We start from the raw sequence: 21,542 nt of genomic DNA on the forward strand, positions 1-21,542 counted from the left end.
CGTACTAAAAGTCAATCTTTAGAGTAAGATTCTCAGACAAAGCCCTTGCTCATTTTTTCTTCCAAAAGGAAAATGAGAGCATTAGCTTACCAAACGCACGGACAGCCGCAGCAGATCGCTGCCCAGCACACAATGCCCACCAAGGAAAACCTGGTGCGCGTCTTAGGGTGCGCATGACTGACGCGGGCTAAGCAGAACCATCAGCTGTGCTCTAATGAACAGTGCCACCGCCAAACTCAGCTCCGCACCCTGAAAGCACGGAGGTTTAAGAAGGGCTAGTCACTGCCAAAAGTGTACCTTCGGGACTCGGCCATGACTACTCGGTAACTCTCCTCTGGCAGCTCACACAGTTACGTCCTGCAGTAGGAAACCTGCCGTATAGAAGCTTTGCAAAGGAAAGACTATAAAGAGATAATGTAGCAAGTATTCTCACAACTGTATTTACCTGCAAGAAAAAGAGAACATCAGAGACTGGTCATAAATAAGCTCCTCAAAACTGGTTCTTTACATTAAAAGGATTACCACCACGTGAGCTTTACAGCAAGTACCGAGAAGGGGCTTTGCTGTCCATTGCCTCCACATCTGCTCCATTCCTCACCCAGGTCACCACCTCGCTACACCTCGCTCCTCAGCCCAACAGCAACGAGGAAATCTTGCTCAGCCACTTAGCAAACAGCCTTCGGGATCTGTTCTTAGATTCAGACACTGACTGAAACTCTATTGTGAGAATTTGCTGGTTCTTAAAAAACGCCTCTTTTTTCTTCTGCCCCTTGGCCTCTTCTTTCCTACTCAGGAATCACGTGAGAGACACTAAAAAGAAGTTGAACCATTAAGTCACGGAGTTATCAACCACCACGAGGAACAGGCTTCACTGTATAAGAGTTTGCCAGCATCCGAATGTAAAACAAATGATCACGTTTGAAAGGCGAACGTCCAGGCTGCAATTTTACCACTAACTACAGGGTTTATTGAGCACGGTATTGCATGGAACCTTACCTCCTCTCAAATACATTACACCAGAAATCAATTCTGAATTCCCAGCCATGCTACGAATCGTATTTCGAGACTGAATGAATGCCAGAGATCTACTCAGACCCCCAAAGCTACGCTATGATTGATATACCTAGCCTATAAGAGTACCAAGATAAACCTGTGGTTAAGTCAACATCAACACAAACCGAAACACTTACACCCATTCAGAAGTCACAAGCAATGTCAAGCACGCACAGAGAGTTTAAAACACGCAAGAACTTTCTTTTCAAACTGTCTGCACAGACTACAGCTCACCGACTTCCAGAACAACTTTATTTGTCCTTGAATAGCTAAGACATAAACACAAGAACAACATGTGAGGGGTTGAATAAATGCATAAAACAAATTATCCCCTGCACACAGTTAACACGGTACAATTTCAAAGTTTTATTCCAGTGATTTCTAAAATGGGTTTATGCAGTGACAAAGAGACATAAAATGCGCTCCAGTTGAAAGTACTTGTGTATGGATTGCATTGAGTATTAATTAATTCAACCAGCTTGCTGCTAAGTATAAACAACTTCTTATTTACAATGCACAAAAAGGAAGGGCACACACTGAAGCTGTAAATTTCTACGTGGAATTAATTATTTTTAGTTGTGGCAAAAATGAAGGTGTGGTTCATTTTTTCAAATTGCTTTGCCTCCTTGGCACCAGAGTACACGCTGCCCTCTACTTTTCAGACAGGACATGGAAAAGGTTGACATGTTTGGTACCTGTTTTACCCCAGTTTTCGCTTGTAGGGCCTGTACTCAAGCCTCCCACACCCCTGCGCCTGGTAGCACAGTCTGCTGGAATAAAGAATGACCTCCAAAAGAAGAAGATGGAGTTGGGAAGCACCTGAGGAAGATGGAAGCACACAACTCTGTATGCTTCCAGGTGGGATGCAACTAGGAGCCCAGAGGGAGCTGGCCAATGTCACAGAGACCACACTCTACAAGTTTTTGAAAGGCTGTAAGCCCGGGGAAGGTTCCTTACGGCTGGAAGAAAAGCAAACATCACATCCAACTTCAAGAGGGGTGGAGGAGGAGGACCTGGGTAGCTACAGGCCAGCCTAAGTTCATGAGAGGACGATGGAGCAAACCCTCCCAGAAGCCATCCCCACGCCCCAGATGGACAAGAAGGTGACTGGGAACAGCTAGCATGGATTTACCAAGGGCAAAGGACGCCTGATCAACACAACAGCTTGCTGCAAGATGGCCAGCTTAGGGGATGACGGAAGAGCACTGGACACAGAAGGCAATCGACACCGTCTCTCATGGTATCCTCAGAGCCGGGTTGGTGAGGCAGGCACTGGGTAAACAAGCAACATGGTTTTCAGGAAATGGAAAGGACATGGACATGCTCCTTTCAGAAGGACATGGACAAGCTAGAGAAACGTGCTGGCAGGAGCCTCATGAAGTTCAACAGAGACAAGTGCAAAGTCCTGGATCCAAGACAGAATAAGCCCATGTAGCAAAACAGGCTGGACACTAACCAGATAAAAAGCAGCTTTGGAAGAAAAGAACCTGGAGGTCCCCGTAGGAAAAAAAACCTGCAAGGAGCCAGCAGTGTGGCCTCGCAGCGCAGAAGGCCGAGCCCAGCAGCCCACAGGCCCATGGAGAGCTCCGTCCCCTGAAGAGGGCTTGTGAGACTGCGCTGGAGCACTGCATCCAGTGCTGGGCCCCCAGCACAAGACACACGCTGACACACTGGAGCAAATCCTGTGGATGCCACCAAGCTGGCCAGAGGGCAGGAGCACATGCCATATAACGAGAGGCTGGGGTTGCTGAGTTTGCACAGCCTGGAAAAGCAGCTCAGAAGAATCTTTATTGCTGACAACTATCTAATGGAAGGGTACAGAAAATACAGAGCTGGACTCTTCTGGATGGAGCACAGCGACAGGACACGAGGCAACAAACACAAGCCGGAAATTAATTCCGTTTAGTTTATAGGGGGAAAAAAAATCCCCGTGAGGACAGTCAAACGTGGAGACAGGTTATCCAGAAACACAGTAAGGGCCAGAGCAACCTTATCTAAATTGGTTTTGCTTAAATTTAAGCAGGCAGCTGGATTAGATGACCCCCAGAAGCCCCCTTCTGACCTAAACGATACCATTTCATGAATTCACCATTCCATTAACCTGTTGTTTTATTTGATAAACTTCCATTCAGCAATTCTTGAAACAAGTTTATTACTTCCTAGTTACGTATTTAAGAATTTCAGCTGTCCTGTACGTATAGGAAGCATGCATCTGATGTCATATGCACAAATGTAAACATTCCTCGGCCACTTGCCCTTAGAACTTTTTTCCATTTTACCACTGTGCTTACCCCATAACTCACACAGAAACCTGTTTCCAGTGCTAGAATAATTTTGCACTTTTAAGCTCATTTGACCTAGAAAGAAAACACACCTTCTTTGGTACTCTGATTCAAGCCTCAGGGATGACAAGACCAGGAAAGCAGAGGGCTGTGACCCATCTCGCTTTGTGGCAGCAACTTTAATTTTTCTTCGGTCTGCTTAAAAACATCAGGAAGATCTCTGTCCCTGCTGCTCCTTCCAAAGAACAGGAAACCCCTCCGCAAAGCAAAAATATAACTGAGGTGTTCCACAATGGCCTTACTCATCTTTCAGAGTAATCTATTTAACTAAGCAGGTTTTAGAAACGGATTTATTTAGGTATCACTTATAAGCAGTCACACACACACACTCTCCAAACAAACTGCTTTCTCAGCTTCACAAAGTGCCCTCCTGAAACGCTTCTGGTATCAAAATTAAGTAAACACCTTAAAATCCATGGAGGTATTTTTTAATACTTTGTAACACAAGTTCTGTTTCTTTTTAAAGTTAAGAACACATGAAAAGGTGAAATAAATCAATTTCAATCGCTTTTCAAAAAGGTCAAGCTTCGCCTCTGAACCAGGATTCTATCAAAGCAAAGAGAATCCCTTAAGTGATCCAGGTTACAGTAATGGCCCCTTTAACAGCTGTACCATTATAACAAAGTAAGATTGAGGCTGGAACAAGCTGTCAAAAATATTTAAAAAATAAAATAAATTTTAGTCTTATGAAAATATACTTTAAAACATCTTAGTCTTCTTTTAAAGAACACTTCTACAAAGCTTAATGTTAATATTTGAAATGTACGGTTCAATTTTCACTTAGGTCAAAATTAAAATTCATGGGGAGAAAAAGCAATTACAGGAAAGATTGGTATAGCCAGTAGCCAGAAGGGAAAAAAAGGTTCAGTGTTGCAATTTGACACATTTTTGCATCCATTTGTTTCAGAGTGCTGCTACACCAAAATTAAGAGCGCTGATATGGCATATCAGTCCATTGGGTACATAAAATGGATATAATCTAATGACAAATTAATTCAAACTGGAAATCAGAAGGTTTGCAATTACTGAAGTCAGTCAAGTTTGAAATAACCTTCTGGTTAGAACAGAAATAATAAAAATATATGGCTGTTTATTTTTAAATTTGAGCTGACTAACCATACAAACACCCCTGTCTAACAATGCCCAGATCGTTCTTCACAATTAATGAATCAATGGCAGGTTTAGTGAGAAGAAAGGGTATGCAAAGGAGAGAGCAAGCTGCTACTGGGGACAAGAAGAATTAAAATACAGAAACAGAGGTGGCTCTGCTGCTGAGGAAAAAAAAAAAAAGACAAATGACACCAGGGTTTCATGACCAAGGCGTGCCAGCACACGGGAGCTCCTACACCCTTAGTATCACCTGCTACCTTCAACACAAGCACCATATACCAAACATACACTCAGGGCAGCTTCTTTTAGCGGCAGTGCCTTCTTAGACTAACTTACCAGCCATAAAAGCATGACCCCGATACCCATCACAGGCCACGACTAGCAGGACCGCAGCTGTTCCTTCCTCCCTACCAAAACACACTTCTTCCTCCTTCAGCTTGAGACATCGTCCATAAGACCAGGCAAGTGAACTAGTTCAGGAAGTTGTTCTAACCAAAAAGTAACTTGGGAAGGGAAAAAAAAGAAATTAAGAAGTACTACTTTTTGCCCAGATTAGTTCTCTTGCCTAACTCACTTCCTGGTTGCGTGAGTCCCATTGGTGACACAGGGAAGGAGTAGCCACAACTCCGATTGTCTTCACTTGCCCTGGAGAACACACCAGCAACTTGGTTTCCCCCAAAAGCCACATTATGGCCTGGATGTTTTTGAAATTCTATTACTAACATCACCAAATCTTAATCGCTTTTCAAAGGACTGAATGCTATTTTTATCCAAGCAATATTGCACTTCGCTGTAACTACCTTAAAGAGAACGTTGCAGAGTACTGCAAAAAAACACATTCTGATTTAGCTTTAGTTCCTACAGCAGCGAGTCAGTTTGTGCTTCCTGTGTGTAACTGCAGCAGTAGTCTCTTCAAGCTTAGACTGCCAACTAACCTCGTAAGTAGCACCATCAATACCACATAGCCCACATAAACAAACAGCATTGCCTACAGTGCTACCTAGACACATGCAGAGCTTGCAGAATCGACCCCATACCCCCCATAAATCTTCAGAAGACACGGCACATAACGACATGGCAGTCACTCGGGATCCTCACCTGCACCAGGGAGGCTCAGCCAAACGAAGCTGCGCTACCTGCCCGAGCGTACAGGGAGACGGCGTCACCGAGAAGTCTCTTTGGAGACAGGAAAGACAGCTGCCCTTCTGCAGAGTTCTATCTGAAAAGTCACCAAGATCGTGAGAGTAGGGCCTGACCACGAAAAAGAGAAGCAATGCTTACCTAAGCAGGCTATTTCTTTTTTCTTGCCAAACCTGTTACTGTCTTCAAAAAACATAACATTGACACTTTACATCTCTTTTTCCACCCTCTCACAGAAAAGAACGGATGCACGCTCGCACGCAGGTACGAGATGCCGTGAGTTATTTACTCAAGGCAATCAAAACCAAGCAGTCTTAGCAGAGCTCGCAGGGTGACAGCAGGACCAAAGTACACGCCACACTTCACAAACTTACAAACAGGCAGAGCTGCCGAGTCCAGCTCATTCAGAGCGCCGTACCCACTTCAGATGCTCTCAGCTGCTTTTCAAGTACTTTATCTAAAGACAGGGATTTTTGTACCGAGCCACGACTAGGGAGGGCCTAACTGTGGAAGGGGGCTGGTGAGAAGTAGAAGAAGGGGGAAGAAAAAAACCCCAGAAAGGTGGGCGAACCCGAGCGACGCAGAGGACGCGGATTTAGGCCAGCAGCTCCCTGGCTCCTGGGAAGTGACTTCACTTTTCCTACGCGGGAGCAGGAAGGGAGAGGAGCGCTCCCGCGCCCCGGCACCAAACCAACTTTCCCTCCCGGCGCCCCGCTGCCCCCCTCCAGCCTCCTCCTCCCCCCGCGGCCGCGAGGGGCCGGGGCAGCGGCCGGCGGCTCGGGGGCAGCCCCGCCGGGCCGGGAGGGGCAGCGCCGAGCCGCGGGACGGCCGCCCGCCCCCGCTCCCCTCCCGCCCCCCGCCGGTTCTCCTCAGGGAGCCCTCCTCAGGGAGCCGCCCCCGCCCCGAGCCCCGCGGCGGCGTCGCCCCCCGCTTACCGCCCTGCGGCCCGTCCCAGCCCGCCTCCGCCGCCGCCTCTCGTCGCAGGGCAGCGGCAGGCCGGGCCGGCGGGGCTCGGCGGGGCTCAGCGGGCCGCGCAGCCGCCTCAGGGCCGAGCCAGCGCCGTCCACGTTCCGGCAGCGGCGCTTCCTTCCCCTCCCCTCCTCGCTCTCCCCTCCCCTTCCCTCCCGTCCCCTCCCCGCAGCCGAGCCGTTACCCGCCGCCGCCCCCTCGGCGCCTCCGCGGGCCGGGTGCCCCCTGAGGGCAGCGCGTCCCTCACCTCAGCCGGCGGCGGGAGGAACAGCGATTTGGACGCGGGCCGTCCGACTGGGAAAACGTCGCCCTTCGGCCCTCGGGAAATGCCCGCAGAGAGGCTGCCTGCTGGGCGCCTACAAATTCTGGTGACTGCAGCTGCGGAATGACAGCGACCGACAGATCGTGCTGCGTAGGATAAGCAAACTTTTCTGATGGCGGATCCCAGCTCTAGATTGTTTATCAGCAGTGGTTTTGTAGGGCTAAATAAATATTTAATATTTAAACGGTAAATAGATGCGTATGTTTAAGTAAATATCTGCATTGTTTATGTGTAAATAATGAAAGGTTGTCCCGTTGCTTTCTTTTCTTTCGCCTTTTGTGTGAAACAAATTGCATTTAAATTAACCCCACAGTTTATGCAGCTCACCTGCACTCTTTCCATGTCAGACAGGGATCCCTGGAGCCTTGAGGAACATGAGGCCCCAGCACTAAATAACCGCGTCAGTGCCACCGACAGCGGGCCCTGCCCCGACCTGGGACAGACGGACTGCCCTGCAGGCACCGGGTGTACGCGGATGGCTTGTCGCTGGACAGCCGGGACGGACGGACGGACGGACAGCAGGGCAGCGGGCAGCTCGTGTCCCAGCACACACAGGCTGGCTGCAGCGCGTCCCGCTTCTGCTGCCGGGAACGGGGGGGAAAGGCCGAAGCACAAACACTTGTAGCAGCAGTAACACTGAAGTGCGATTTTTAAATCTCTTTTTAAATCACTTTAAGAGTGCAGCTACTTAAAGTTGATATATCCAAGCATTTAACTCTCATTAACGTTCATTCAGATGCTGTAAGAAAAGCAGACAAATTTTGAATATGCAAAAAGGCCCAGAGCTGGCTTATTTGTTACACAGCCGTTTTGCATTGCGGTGCTGCAGCAAACTGGTCTCAAGGCCGGCAAGGCAAGCAGACGGGTGAGCATTCCCATAGAACTACTTGGCCTGCTGTATGCAGGACTATTTGGTCAGTCGTGTGCATTGTCAGTGTTTCTCCGTTGGCGTTACTATTATGCACTATTAGAGCTATCTGTCCTAGTTGTCTGCAGCTGGTGTAAAATAATCTTCAGATTGTTTTTATCGCACCACAGGCTTCAGATAAACCGCAACAGTGTGCAGAATTAAGAAAGATTAAGGGGGAAGAATATTAGAGGAGAGGAACAAGATGAAAAAATTTAACTGTCATTATCCTCAGATGCGACACACTTCTGTGAGAATATGGGTAAAAACATGAAGAACTGAAAGTCATGTTTATAATATTAATAAGCGTTAAAAAAATCAACAAGAACATGTCAAAAGTAAATCATGGGATCTTGGCTTCAGCGAGGATTCCCATGCTATATCATCTACCTTTCTCATAAGAAGGCTAGAGGAATGTGGGCTGTGTGAAACTTACATGAAATGGTTACAAAATGGCACTCAGAAGTAACTCCAAGTGATTCACATTCAAAACCAGAAGTTTGTAGCAAGTGGGATGTCCAAATATTTATGTCCTGAATCCCAAACTGCCTAATTTTACATGGTGCAATATGACAGAGAATATTTTTATTATCCTTGTGAAGGATATCCTGTTCAGGTGAGAGCTGCAAGCATTTTGGAAGACAGAACTGAACAAATCACGACAAGTTGAAACAAAGTTCTAAAGTAAATAGGATGTAATTCCATGAGGCAAGAAACTTAAGTAAAGCTGGGAATAACTGACTGCAAAACTGTAAGCTGGAGACAAACTGGCTAAGCAGTTACTTTACAAAAAGAAGTCTGGGTTCAGAGCAGTTCACAAAAGAAAATGAGTCAACAGTGATTCAGTGTTGTAAAAAAAATGTGACGACTTTACTGGAATGTAGAAAAAGACTGTCAAGCACAAGAAAAGTGAAGTAATGTTTCCACTCCACTGAGCTCAAAAAGGCTTTTGGTGAAGAAAACTTCTCTGTTTTGGGCACCTCCTTCAATCAGGGAGAGTTCTGCAGAGAATGTGATAAGCTACCAGAAGTCTGGAAAACCCAAGCGTGACTGAAAGAAGTTCAGATAGATACCTGAAAAGCCAGCAAAGACATATGAAATGTACAGCCTGGGCAATATGAGAATTTGAAAGTTTGTTTATGAGAAAAGTGAATACACACACCAGCCCAACTGTTTAGTAATGGAAATAACTTTTTGCTGCATAATAAACTCTCAAGCTAAAGCACTGATTATCACGAGCCTTTCTTTCTTAGTGTACTCAAATCCTCATACCTGTAATGTCCTGGGAGGTGCAAGAAATATCCTGAAGACATAGAGCATCCACATGCTGAGAAGAAAATCCTTTATTTTAAAATCCATTGAAGTAGACTCCGGTTCCGGTAGACTGGAAGCTGGCAAATGTTGTGCCGATTTACAAGAAGGGTCAGAAAGAAGACCCTAGCAACTACAGGCCTGTCAGTCTCACGTCAGTGCCTGGTAAAATCATGGAGAAGATGGTTCTCGAACTTATTGAGGCGCACCTGGGGGACAAAGCAGTCATTGGTCCCAGCCAGCATGGGTTTGTGAAGGGCAGGTCCTGCCTAACTAACCTGATTTCCTTTTATGATAAGATCACCCGTATGATGGACCAAGGGAAACCAGCTGATGTGATTTTTTTGGACTTCAGCAAGGCTTTTGACACGGTTTCCCATAGGATCCTACTGGACAAAATGTCCACCATACAGCTAAATAAAAACATCATACGATGGGTGAGCAATTGGCTAACGGGCAGGGCCCAAAGGGTTATGGTAAATGGGGCTGCGTCAGGCTGGCGGGCGGTCACCAGTGGGGTCCCTCAAGGCTCCATTTTAGGGCCGGTACTTTTCAATATTTTTATAAACGATCTGGATGTAGGAATAGAAGGCATTTTGAGCAAGTTTGCTGATGACACCAAACTTGGAGGAGTTGTGGACTCGATTGAGGGTGGAAAGGCCTTGCAGAGGGATCTGGATAGGTTGGAGAGCTGGGCGACCACCAACCGCATGAAGTTCAATAAGAGCAAGTGCCGGGTCCTGCACCTGGGACGGGGAAACCCTGGCTGCACGTACAGACTGGGCGATGTGACGCTGGAGAGCAGCCTAGAAGAGAGGGATCTGGGGGTGGTGGTAGACAGCAAGTTGAATATGAGCCAGCAGTGTGCCCTGGCGGCCAGGAGGGCCAACCGTGTCCTGGGGTGCATCAAGCACGGCATCGCTAGTAGGTCAAGGGAGGTGATTGTCCCGCTCTACTCTGCGCTGGTGCGGCCTCACCTCGAGTACTGTGTGCAGTTCTGGGCACCACAGTATAAAAAGGACATGAAACTGTTGGAGAGTGTACAGAGGAGGGCTACGAAGATGGTGAAAGGCCTGGAGGGGAAGACGTACGAGGAACGGCTGAGGTCACTGGGCCTGTTCAGCCTGGAGAAGAGGAGGCTGAGGGGAGACCTCATCACAGTCTACAACTTCCTCGTAAGGGGGTGTCGAGAGGCAGAAGACCTTTTCTCCATTAACACCAGTGACAGGACCCGCGGGAACGGGGTTAAGCTGAGGCAGGGGAAATTTAGGCTCGACATCAGGAGGGGGTTCTTCACAGAGAGGGTGGTTGCACACTGGAACAGGCTCCCCAGGGAAGTGGTCACTGCACCGAGCCTGTCTGAATTTAAGAAGAGATTGGACTGTGCACTTAGTCACATGGTCTGAACTTTTGGGTAGACCTGTGCGGTATCAAGAGTTGGACTTGATGATCCTTAAGGGTCCCTTCCAACTCAGGATATTCTATGATTCTATGATTCTATGATTCTATGAAGTAAAAAAAAAAAAAAAATCAATGCCAGGCCTCTCCTGTATTATCCACTATGGGGAGCTGAAGGCTAATATTGCTGGACAGACGGCAATTAAGGAATCCAGTTGCATTCTAAATTGGAGCTATAAAGTCCATGTGTATTAATTTTCACAACCTGAATGCTGCAAAGCTCACATGTAAGTATTTGTTTTGATAGGAATGCCATTTAACCTTCTCTGAAGGATAATGGAAAGCCAAAGCCAAGGTCATCCAGCATTTGCCCAGAAGGGGCATCGCCAGCACCCACTCCTTCTGCCACTGCTAGAGACTTGTCTGAATCAGAAACCAGGGCACTGTGAGGGACTGCCTGAAACGTCTGAAAATGGGCTCGAGGAAGGATTCCTATTCAGGAGGTAATCTACCTTATCCACATAAATAATTGGAGGAAATTACATAGTTTGGAACAAAACCAACAATTCTGGGGGCAGGTATGCTGGAAAAATATATTCTATTTTCAGATATACCTGTGTGTAACTTGTATGGACAGAATGGTTCCAGAAACTTTTTGTCTTTGCATGTATTTTTGTGTATTGTTTCAAACCAGAATTTCAAAAATAAAAATAAAACTTTAAAGAGTGTTTATAACTGATCCCGCCACGCTGTTTTTCCCATATGGCTGAGACACTAGCATCATCACAGGGACACTGCCTCAGGTCTTTACAGTACCTTTGAGCACACTAGCCTAATATATTGATTTTACTGCTGGAGTACGCTTTAGAACTCAGAAAATGGAGTGACTTCTTACACGTTTAGAACAGCATTGGAAATAGTTAGGAATAGCTTATGAAGTGGCTTTTCTCTAGGGAGATTTGATACCCTTAAAATCATAGGGCTGGTGCCAAACATCACATGCCAGAGATAAAACCAAGTCAAATCCTCTTCAACAAGTAATTAATTAATACTTGAAGTTTATGGGAAATATTTCACAGTTTAAATACTTGTTGAGACTTTCTAGATACAAGGTGTGTTAAAGATGTCCAACACATTGTCTAATTCTAATTAAACGTGATACAGCCCTAAATAAACACACTGTTGAATTCTGTCCACATAACCAAGAACAGAATATAGATTATTTGTTTTATAATGTGATTGTTGGTTTTCTATATTTGGTAGTTCAATAGTACAGAAGTGAGTTTACAAGTTATTTTTGACAGAACAAATCAATATGAATCTGACAGCAGCTGGAACTTAATAAGCTTCCAATAAGCTTATTTTCAGCAGTAATTAGGTGGGAGAAAACACAGAAAATGTTGCTACCAGTTTTAAGATGAAGATGTGGCCTTTGAACAGTTACAGCTGTAGGCTGAATCCACAAACTTCACCTGTCTCAAAAAAGCAGTGTTACTCTATTTTACAGAGAATAAATTGATATACATTGCTTTTAATTACAAGTGTAAAATTATTTTCATGAAATTCAGAACATTAAAAAAGAGCAGCAACCCTTTTGTTAACTACACACTTAGAGCTGTGATCTGTAGCTTGCGCGACATACCGAAAGACATCCACATAACACCATGAACCTAAAAATCCTTTTGCTAACTGCCAACATGTCCTGTGCCTGGCTGATGAGAAACAATGTTCCTGCCTCTCACCAGGCTCAGCAGAAGACTTTTCTAGCTGCAAGGTTCCTGATATGAGTAAGGTTTCATAGAATCATTAAGGTTGGAAAAGACCTCCAAGATCATCTGGTCCAACCATCACTTTTAATTTTTTTCGAATAATTTTTTACTGTCTCTCAGCCAATTGTAACAGTGTATGACCTTATACAGGATTGCAAGCACGAGGTCATTGTGCTAGTCCTTCTGTGTGTTAGGAAAGAGTGACTGGGCTGTTAGTGGCCTTCCTGGGGCTGGTCTGTAACACCTGAATCAAGTGTCAGGTTCCAAATGGCCTTGCTAAACAGGGGGGCTCTGCTAAATAACTGGTCAGTAGAATGAAGACCCCTTTTTTGGGGTGGGAGATGGAATAGAATACATAACAAAGAAGCTGCCTCCTTCTGAGAAACGCAGGTTTGACAATGTAATTAGTATCAAGCTCAGATTTGGTAGAAGAGTTTTAAAAAAAGGCTATTTTAACACTTTAAGTATCTAGGAATAGAATTTTTACATGAAATGGAGCTGGAAAAAGAGGTCACTTTCCTGCAAAAACTGATAAGGATTATATCCATTTTCAGAAGACCCACGGAGATAATGCTGTGTCATGTAAGCTGTCACTTCACTGTGCATGTAATATAAATCCACTTGACAGTAGTATGTTTTACTGAAGTCTCATCATCATGACATTTCATGCTTACATTAAATGCTGCTGAGTTAGAAGATCGCTATCTTGTTTAAGAAACAAAGTAAGTGCAAAGATGTGTGATAGGAAATGCTATCACCACATCACCAAGGCTTTGCTGTTGATATATACGCACACAAAGAATATCCACAAATATTCGTATTACATAAACATACACCCATACCCACACGAACACTGTGTGTATTACACACATTCTCTGATCTAAATATCTGTAACTGTTGCTACATCTATATACTCTTCTGCCTTTAAAGCCAAGGGTCTTATTTCCATAAATCCCCATCTGCTGACCTCATTCGAAAATGCAAGACATGCCAAAAAGTTGCTGTAAAAATGTGCTTCTGGATCTTAACATCAGAAAAGCTGATATAACTTCAGGCCCGTCTGTGGTAAACTGCAACTGGTAGGTTCCATTAGTGATGCCCTACAGAGGTATAAGGACTAAGACAAAATGTCAGTCTTAATGGGGTACAAAATGACAGGGGGCAAAAAAGCTTCTGTATTGTCAGTGTGTCTCTGCTCAACAGCATATGTATCTAGTATGAGAATCCCTGACCTCCAAAGCAATCCCTTCACCTGAAAAGTTCAGAAGAATAAGAAAATTAAGTATTTTCTGGGGAAAATATCCATCAGTTGGTTGCTAACAAGATCTGATACCCAAACAGACAGCTGAGCAACAATGGCTATAGGATACAAGACTAACAGAGTCCATATTTCCTTCAGGTTGCAGAGAAAAAATGAAAAATGCAGAGCAACCCAGTAGTTATAGTCTCAGGAAGCAGTAGATTCCTGTGACAGAACTTCCAAACACTTGAGAAGCAATAATTTACTATGCTATGCTGCAGCTCAGTATTTGATAATAATATGGTTTGAAATTACGGTTTATTTCTCAATGGTCTTTGTTGTTGTTTTTTGGTTGCTTTTTGTTTGTTTGGGTTTGTTGTTTCTTCTTTCTTTTCGCAGCTAAATTTAAAGGTAGATTGAGGGTCAGATTTTTAGAATTTTTATGTTGCATTCCAATGATTCTCCTTTAGATCTGTGAGCTTGAGAAGTACAAAACAAAGCAAGTTCATTGCCTCCTGACACTTGTGAGTTGTGGCTGTTAGATCTGATAAATCAGTGAATAGAGGTATGTACACTCTCATCTGCTTTTCAATGTTTGACTCACCTATGTGGAGTAGAAACAGTTTTATCTTGTCTCTTTAATACACAAATAAGTGTATATACGCATGTGTGTTTCCTGTGGAAGAAAATCTAAGGAGAGGGGCTTTTTTTGTGTATGAAAAAGAGGACACTCCTTTTTTTTATTGCAAAGCATTATGTGCTAATGGAAATATTGATAAGAAAAGCTGCTGCTTAGGTGAGACAGTGATAAACTGCAGTATAAACAACCTTTCCATATCAAACTGCTGAAACGAAGTTCAACTACGGCCAAGTTACAAAGACTGCAATGACAACAAGATGAGTCTCTCTTTCTTTCTTACTCCTGATTTCCAAGCAGAGCCACTGGAACTCCAGAAGTATTGGAGACAACTAGACTTGAGATACTGTGGCCTTATGTATGAGAATGAGAAACATACCTAACAGGCCAGAAAGAACGCTTCTCAAAATATTTTGGCTTTGTTAACAGGCTAAAACTTTTACCCATGCTGTAGCCTTCTGTGTACCTCAATGAGTATGAAATTAGTTCTCATTTATCTCCAAGAAACTGATGTCACTCATACTAAAATTATTTGAATGTCTTAAAAATGTATATACAAGCCACATCTGTAATTACATTTGCAGATTATTTTCTGATACTTGCACTGTTGTTGTTTTTTTTTTCTCATTTGGTTGTGTTTTTTTTTTGTTTTGCTTTGTTTCATAGCAATTATATCAGTAGTTTACTCGCCAAACCACACATACTATTTCTTCCTTTCCAGTGATGTGAGCTAATTCCACTATTTAGTTACTATTGTTCAATCAACTCACGGATTCGCTTTGGTGAATTTATTTTTTTCTTCTTCTGTAAATGCCTCCTCCTTCACCTGCTGGAATTAAAGAAGAGTAGACAGCATCACTTGACACATCAGATTACTAACAATAAAAACAAATCATGCTTGTGTGTTTCCTGCTCAAATTGAACTCCTAGGATGCTATGTAACAGCGTTTTACCAGTAATGAGAGAAAGAATAAAATGAAAATATTCTGTTGAAAATAAATTTAAAAGCAGGGGAGGAAATCTGTAGCAAAGAAGTAGGGTTTTGTCTGTGATAGAATTTGCTTGTGAAAGTAGATGCGATATGTAGACTCTGGTAAAAGAATTAAGGAAATAACCATGCAGCTACAATCTCACAAAAAAACAAACTCAGCCTACCTAAAAAAAATTGACATGTTCCTTCTGAAAAAAATATTATTGTAAACTGCTTATCAAGCATGTGCGTCAGCTAAATGTTATTAAATTTATAGGCCTCTTTTCAAGAAACAGTGAGGGATGATATATTATTTCCCTCTGCAATTACCTGAAAAAAACATACTCTTAAAAAAGTGCTAGAATTGAGATCTGAAAAAGTAGAAGCTACTAGATATCCACAGTAGTTAAATGATAATAATAATCCAAACTTATGTATTCATTCATGTGTTAAGATTAGCTAAAGCTTGTTTCGTCCTTTACTTTTATTTTCCTACAACAACTGATAGTCATGTTTGCTGGAAGATGCAGTGGGGAAGTCCTGTATCAGATGTTCTTAAAGCAAACCAGTACAAAACTTGAGTCTTTACATGTGACAAAAAGCAAGGATAACTCCTGGAATAGTCAGCACGTTTTCTTTTACTGCAAAAGTGTCATGCAACCACGGAGATTTAAGACAATCCCACTTTTTACTTGTACTCTAACTTGGAAATTTGGTTGGAAAAATTACTCAGACAGCAGTTTAGTCATAATGCAATTACTGTAATTTGCATAGGTGTGGAGGATGTAGTGAGGTCTAGTGGTTGGAACAGGAGACCAGACCGTGAGATCTGGGTTTTATTCCACATCTTGCCACTGCTTGTGATGTGAACCTGAACAGTTGCTTAACCTCTACACTTTAGCTTCCCCTTCAAAGTGAGAGTAAGGCTGTGGTTTTACGTGCAGCTAAACAAACGTATTGACTTGCTGTAGAAAAACCGTGCTGACTGTATCATCCTACTCGTCTTTCATTTTCCCCCCAGTTTTACAGAACATGAGGAAGCTGCTAGAAAGGAACAAAAATAATGTGGCTACTTTAGGTGGTTCTTGGTTTTATACACGAGATGGAATTCTTATAAAATGTTATTTTCTTAATTTTCATCATCACAACTCATGTTATTTTCCTAAACCCAGTGAAAGGCTGTTGTAAGCTGCAAAGCAACAACATTATGAAGGAAGAGAAGACAAATTTCAACAGAAGTACCAGGGGAGGAACGAAAGGAAAGGCTTGTGCTTCTGCTTTTTGTTGAGACAGATAGAAAAGGAAGTAAATCAAGGAACTAAAATGCAAGATAAAGTGGTGGCAGCATACAGCACTTGGCACATAGGACTCCTGGGGGATTCAGAAGCCAAACAGATGGTTATTTCAGCAGAGGGCACCAGAACAACAAATACGTTGTAGTGCCTTTGACTTGCTCTGCCCAGTGAACATTAAATCTCTGATATCCCCGCAGCCTCAGAGTGGGTCTGTGTTCTTGCCATGTTGTTATTTCTTATATTTTATAATGCTTCAAGGTGTTTTTTTTTTCCCTCATGCCTAGAAAGAAATGTTGCTGAATGACACTCGAAGTGGGATCAAAGCAAACAAGGCAATGGCATGTAAGCAAAAAGGCACTAAGGAGTACCATGAGAATCTGTGCCACTCACTACTAAGTCAGTATATAGGATCTCCATGTCAGTGGGACAGGGAGGCTAATGAGATAGTACAGTTAAGTGGAACCTCTAATGAGAAATCATCAGATGGAATTTTCTTACCTTCCTCGTTGTTCCTTGTTTTCCTTCATACTGGGAATGTTATTTTGTCATTCCTAGTAGTCTGAAAATGCAAATGTAAACTGCATTGATATTCTGCAAATCTATTTTGCGTACCATCAAATAACTGTAGAAAGTTTTACAAATTTTTAAACAAAACTGATAACAGTTGGTGAGTTACATACTATTATCTTGCTTGTGTAAATTGAATGATTGAGAGAGAAACACTCATGGAATTACTTTTAATCTTACACTTGTGCCTTTCACATCCCATTACATCATTAAGGTTTCTCTTGTATAAGTGAAATCTAAACTTCATATGTTATGGTTTAGATACTGAGCATGTCCTTCCACAGTGGAAGATTTTATTTTGTTTTCATACTCTTATTATTTTAAAATAAGCATATATAATTAGTCCTGAAAGTTGCATTTGAACTATATGGGCTTGGATGACATTCAGCATATTCTTTAATGATAATATTGGGTGGTTATGCTTTGGTCTTCTGCTTCTGTGAGTGGAAATTTATAAAAGTGCAGGAATTCTAGGTTTTGTTAATGTGTATGGTCAAGCACAAAAAAGTGCTAAAGAGTTTCTTTTTTATTTTGTTTTACATCACAAATGTAATAATTTTGGATGTGTGAATTTTTTATTTCTACAGCAACAACATTTTTTAATGATTGCAGCCATTTGGGAAAATATTTAAATCTTGCCTTTCATTTTGATATCACTGGTTTCAAAATGAGAAATTTTCCATTATTATCAGCTTTAGTGGTCATGTAGATAACTGAAATAGCAAACTGAAACACTGCCAACGCATTAGAAGTCTTTCTTTTTATGAAGATAGCTATTGTATTACTGCATTGAAGTTTATATGGAAACAGTAATACAAAAATTGAATCATCAAAATGATACCATTTGACAGCTGCGCTGATATTTTAGCTTTTTCCTTTCAGTAATACAGTCTAATGGAGGGATACATTTCTAATATATAATCTGAAGGTTACTAGGTTGTCCACAAATATAACATCCTAGAATTGTGCCTACATTAGCACCTCTTTAGTGAGGAGAAAAAATGTCATGGAAAATTGACACGTTGTTCTAGAATCTAAACTAATTCCTGTGGATTTTTAAGGACAATAAAGAACAATTTGAATAATTAGAGATAAATGACAGCAGAATTAATAACAAGGTGCAAAGAGATATGAAAACAGTAATCCCAAAAGCAAATGTTTTGTGTTTCATCTGTGAAAGCAGTGTATCATGAAGGAAGAAATGTGGGATAACTGCAGAGGGTAGACATTAAAATAATCTAGCTATCTAGTGAGATCAGTTCCTGAAAAAAAAGTGGTAACAAGCTCATCTACAAATTTCTGAATGTTTTAAATCGAGAATTAAGAATAATCAACTAGAAAAGTGTTAATCTAAAACAGGTTTTGAAATTTAGAGTATGCATGCATCTTTGCAATGTTCCTTAATAAGGTACATAGGTCATTCCAGATCACACTTCTCTAAACAATGCAGTACTGTGGTAAACTGTGTTGTAATACTGAAAATTGTTGTTAGCAAGTAAATACTGGTAATAGAATTTACTAAGTGGTCATAGAATTAAATGCTAGGGCAAACATAAACTACCTGAAAATGAAAACCTTTCAATAAATAGGAACCATGTATAGGAACTGACTATAGGAAGTGGTAAGGTCTCCTGACTGGAGTATTAAAAACTCGACTGAAGAAAACACCGGGGTGATGTGCAGTGTACAACCACCTGATATACACTAGGAAGTAAGAGGATGTCCTGAGGCCTTGCCCATTTATAGTTTCTGTAACTTTAAACAAAGGTTGCAGTGAACACCTACCATTTTAGTTTCTCGTGCTGGCTTCTGTGTCTGAACAAGATACTAATAACTTCAGTAAGGTTCACATTTCTAGTGTAACATTTAGGAAAGCAGCCTGCAAAAGACGACAATTGCTGGTTCAAAATTTTCTGAGGTATATAAAGTTTTAAATTATAGTAAAAAGATGAAGCAGATATTTAAACTGATCTAGGATAATATGCAGCTATATCGCTTCATGATTCATTTGCAAGAAGAAGGACTAATTAGATATGAATACGATGATTCAGATTTTTTTTAATAAACCATGCTGCAATTTGCCAATTGGTTATATGAAAGACTATACTTCAAGACAAAGACTCTTACATAATTTATATGGTCATTAGGAATAAGTGATCTTAATGTATCATTTGGGCATTGTAGGAAGTATTTGTATGCTAACATAATGATAAAAATGTAATAACATACTAACCTGTGATCATCTCCAACTTCTGAATCTGGTAAACTTTGGTAGTCTTGATTAAATCATTTATGAAGATATTTAATTTTGTAACAATGGTACTAAAGATTCTGATGCTTGGAAACATCCCTTTAGATTTGTTTAAATCGTTTGTTAAGCTCTTTGATATAACAAGAGAACAGCCATAATGCTTAAGATTCACACTTCCATGTTAAACTGTCAAAGTTGCACTTCTTTTGTAATTCACACTAACTCATTATTGCTGAAGGAAGGGTCCAATTCACAAAGCTGTCTCAATTCTCTAGCCAACAGAGGAAAACAGGCCAAGGAACAGCTAACGGGTAATTTAGAGCACACAACTTAGAACCTAGGTTGCAATTTCATTTAGAATTGAGTCTGGCTAAGTTAAAGGTGGTCTTTGTAAAAATCTTAATCTTCTTTGTTCATAAGATCTCAAATGCCTGTGACTACGGCAAGAAAACCTTGTTTTCAAAAACTAAAGTTGTTGTTAATATTATTTTATTCAAGCACCGATCCTTGAAAAACGTTAAGCTTAACTGTGTTGGTGAAAGTCTGTCATAGACAATTTCTTTCTTAAAAGTGACAGAATTAATGTTTAGCTACCATCACCACAATTCTTGTAAAATTAATGTGAAAATCACAGCAGTCTGCAATCAATACAAAAGCCAGAAATGTGAGCTGAATATTAAATTCTACCATGTAAACTTTAGCCTTTGTCTAGGAAACTAGCTCTGCTATTTGTTTCCGGGTTTGTGTCTGCATGTCATGATCCAGCTTCCTTTTGCAGGTTGTTCTCTGAAGACCCTGGCTCTGGGCCTGGTTATTTCCGACCTTACATTGCATCATTTCAATGGTGTCTCAAGGTCATGCAGTCCTCTGCAGCAGGGATGTTGAACTGATAATGCAGCGCATGCTCCCTACAGTAGGGTAAAGTGTTTAGAAATGCAGTGATTCCACATGCAGCATCCTGCACAGGCCTTCACTGGGTGGGTTAACACATCAAAGCCTTTCATAAAAGGGGAATGAGAGGGAAAAAATATCAGGATATGATTACGTAACACCTTATAAAAGGGGCAAAACGTAAAGTTAGCTATTAGTGTTTTTTATAGCACTGAATTTTCTTAAGTAACAAGGTGCAAGAGGAGCTGTACAAAACAAATCATGTGCCAAGCTTTGTCTCTGACTGATGTTACTTCACCTGGGTGCTGGTGCCACAGAGCCCACTACAGACAATTAGGCCTCCTGCTAGGCACAGACATAATAACATATTTGGGGAACAGGATGGGACCATTGAACCCATTTTTTGTTATCAAATTTAAAAATACATTTGGCAAAATTCCTTAGTATCTTATATATTAGTTCATGTTTTCTTAAAATGAGAATCAAATTGATGCTACCTCGAAATATCCTGATGTTAGTTTCGAAATACTTTGAGAACTAAATAGCAATCAGTATGTGCTAACTTAATGCAGCAAGTTGTCATGAATATATGGAAAAATCCTTCAAAACTTCATTTCAAAACTTCTCAAGTAGACAAAATGTAGAAACATAGGTCCAGATACTGTGTGATGCAGTAGGGCTTGCTGGGTCCCCTTCACCTCGTATCTTTTTATTTGTTGAGGATGATGATGAATCAAATGTATCCTGCAGCAAAGAAAGCTGAAGCAAGGACCTTCTTCAGCAGCAAGCCAAGCTCTGTGCCTTCCAGGGGGCCTGGTGAGCAAAGAAACGAGGCCTCTGAATTGCACGGACACGCAGGATGGGGAACAGCATTCATATCCCCCCCCCCCCCACACACACGCACACATCATCCTTTAAAGTAAGAAAACAACCCCAAACTCTAAGGTTTGGTGGCGTGAGGCAGTCACGCTGGGGAGGACAGCCGCAGCGCGCCCCGCCGAGGCAGGGCTCCCTCAGCTGCGGGCGCTGAGGTAAAATGGCGGGCTGCGGGAGGCTCCGAGCCCGCACCCGGCTCCTCAGGACACATGTAACGTAACCGAGAGCTACAACCTCGCCCTATAACCTTGCCGCACCCGCGGTGAACGCTAGGGAGGAAGAAACGAGGTGGAGGAACGAAGAACAAAACAAAAAAGCACAACAACCCAAAAGGCACGAAGGGTAGAGGGAAGCGCCTGCTGCTCCTGACAGGAATTCGCGACGCCCTCCCCGCAGCGGGTGACAGCACCCCCGCCCGGCAGCGCCGGCCCCTCGCCCCGTAGGGCTCTCCCTGGTCTCCAGCCCGTGACTCGGCTCTTTCTCCCGGTTCCTCC

At 42.4% G+C, this 21,542-nt stretch overlaps 1 protein-coding gene and 1 long non-coding RNA gene across 10 annotated transcripts in view; both read right to left on the reverse strand.

Moving 5' to 3' along the window:
- Positions 1-7,009, reverse strand: part of RABGAP1L (RAB GTPase activating protein 1 like) — a 249,466-nt gene extending 242,457 nt beyond the window's left edge. For 3 of the 9 annotated variants that reach the window (XM_083846185.1, XM_083846168.1, XM_083846186.1), the window contains exon 1: positions 6,581-6,741. The gene's annotated coding sequence lies outside the window, so the exon portion shown is untranslated. Of the gene's footprint in view, positions 1-4,841; positions 4,983-5,603; positions 5,725-6,019; positions 6,432-6,580; positions 6,742-6,861 lie in introns of those variants that run through there. The other 6 variants (XM_083846179.1, XM_083846181.1, XM_083846187.1 and 3 more) reach the window with 6 other exon arrangements.
- A 3,667-nt stretch (positions 7,010-10,676) lies between these two features.
- Positions 10,677-21,513, reverse strand: LOC310903295. Its single transcript, XR_014587440.1, has 5 exons — positions 21,375-21,513; positions 19,264-20,985; positions 18,816-18,909; positions 16,962-17,022; positions 10,677-15,027 (listed from the first exon to the last, which is right to left on the reverse strand). It is a non-coding gene; the product is annotated as an uncharacterized lncRNA (long non-coding RNA).
- Positions 21,514-21,542: the final 29 nt, after the last annotated feature.

This window comes from Anser anser (assembly GCF_964211835.1).
Source record: "Anser anser genome assembly, chromosome: 8".
Taxonomy (NCBI): Eukaryota; Metazoa; Chordata; class Aves; order Anseriformes; family Anatidae; genus Anser; species Anser anser.